Raw genomic sequence first — 1,875 nt, 5'->3', positions numbered from 1 at the left:
TTGGTATCAAAGTATAGAAATATAAGAAGTAGTATAAACATTGTTGTTAGATATTGCTTGGATCAGTAGTAATCCAGACATGTGAAGATGTCAAAACTACTAAGTTTTTCCATGCAATAAATATGAGTTAAAGTAATTTATGAAATGCACTGCTCATCTTGTGACACAACTTTCATGGATATAATGTTAATTTGAAATTCTTCAAAGGACTTTGGAAGTCTTTGAAGGACTTTATTTACATATAAATTATGTGTCGAAAATACCAAAATCCTTGAAGAATTTAAAATGCAAGAAAATTTTACTCGATATATAGAGGTATCTATCTATTATAATATAGTAATTGTGAAGCACGGAGTATGGCGCTGCAACCTCAACAGTTATACTTCTAAAAACCTTATCCAGCTCAGCATTTTGTCTTACGTGTCATCTTATCTACTACACCTTAAAAGAGAGACATGAATTCACTATTCATAAGAGAACTTTTCATCTTGGCCATTGATTTCAATTTCAATCTCAAGTCTCCACCGTTCATCATCTTATCCTGGTTTTTATTTATATTTTTTCTTGATTTCCTTTTTGCCTTCCTATTTTAATGGGCTCTAGCCCAAGTCCAGTACCTACACGGCTACACAGCTCGGTCTTTCTCAATCATCTCTGTCATCTCAAATCATCAACCTTCTTCCAACTTCTTCTCTTGCTTCCAACCCATCCAACACGGCAACACAGCTCAGCCTTTAGCAACCATCTCCATCATCTCGCATCATCAACACAGCCCAGAGAACTGTTCATGAGGTGGGTTAGGTTTTTATTTCCTTCTTCACGTCACCTTCATCTCCCTGGCACCGCCGATCACCGCAGAAAGAGATGAAAGATTGTATCAGATGAAGGTGGAAGGCTGCACTCTTTCGTGTTAGGTGAGGCCAGAGTGAGAAGCCAAGATCATGGCAGACAGATTTCGTCATCCATGAGCTGGATCATGTCAGTCGAGCATTGTACTGGAGCCAATTTTGTAGCACTTCTTTTACACCAATCTTCACGTTTCCAATAAGATGACATACTTGATTCATCATTCAAATAGTTACCCTATTAAGATTTAAATTATCTCCTACTGGTTATAGAGTATAGAGTAATTGGTTTTTCCATTTTCCATCTCTATAAATACTCCCATTGTTTTGCTGTTTGCTCATCCTCATCCTCAATTGTTACTGCATCTCAATTTGTTGTGAGTTATAATGTCTTTTATGGCTTTGTCCTGTTTTTGTTTTATATCTATAGTTGGTGTCCTTCAATTTCTACATTCATTTAATTCAAATTTATTTTGTTGTATAGGATGTGAAAATTGAGGCTTCAAATTTATTTTGTTGTATAGGATCTCAATTGGACCTTTAATCCCATTTGGAGCAAGTATGAACCTGCAAGTGTCAAGCCTTCAGTATTTGATATCTGCTATTGCTGTATTTTTTGCTCTAGCGATGTTGTGAGTGAAAGGTTGATGCACTTCAGATTACAATTCAATGATTCGTGTAATGTAGTTTTCATTCATTTTGTTTCTAACTTATCATCTGTCCATTTGATTCTTCATACTTATGTCTCATCTTGTGCATTTAAAAAAGTAAATTCAGAACTGAATTGGTTAGGGGCAATGTATACAAGACAGAGATTGGTTTCTGTTTTTGGTGCTTGACTAACAAGGTTAGTAATAAGAGATAAGATAAGATATTATGTGTTTTTGGTTGATTTATGAGATAGATTTAGTCTTTGATAAAATTATGTTCATTCTGTTAGTCTTAATCAGATTCTGTTCTCTACTAAAGAGTTAGGAGATAGAGTTAGTTTATTTTATATGTTTTAATATCTTTTTTTGTGGCAACAGCA

At 34.6% G+C, this 1,875-nt stretch overlaps 1 long non-coding RNA gene across 1 annotated transcript; it reads left to right on the top strand.

The window, feature by feature from the left end:
• Positions 1-618: 618 nt before the first annotated feature.
• LOC130714361 (uncharacterized) lies at positions 619-1,542 on the top strand. Its single transcript, XR_009011262.1, has 2 exons — positions 619-1,222; positions 1,370-1,542. It is a non-coding gene; the product is annotated as an uncharacterized LOC130714361 (long non-coding RNA).
• Positions 1,543-1,875: the final 333 nt, after the last annotated feature.

Source organism: Lotus japonicus, chromosome 4 (assembly GCF_012489685.1).
Source record: "Lotus japonicus ecotype B-129 chromosome 4, LjGifu_v1.2".
NCBI classification, from domain to species: Eukaryota; Viridiplantae; Streptophyta; class Magnoliopsida; order Fabales; family Fabaceae; genus Lotus; species Lotus japonicus.
Note: the sequence above shows the minus strand (reverse complement) of the source record. Positions and strands in the feature narration are given on the sequence as shown.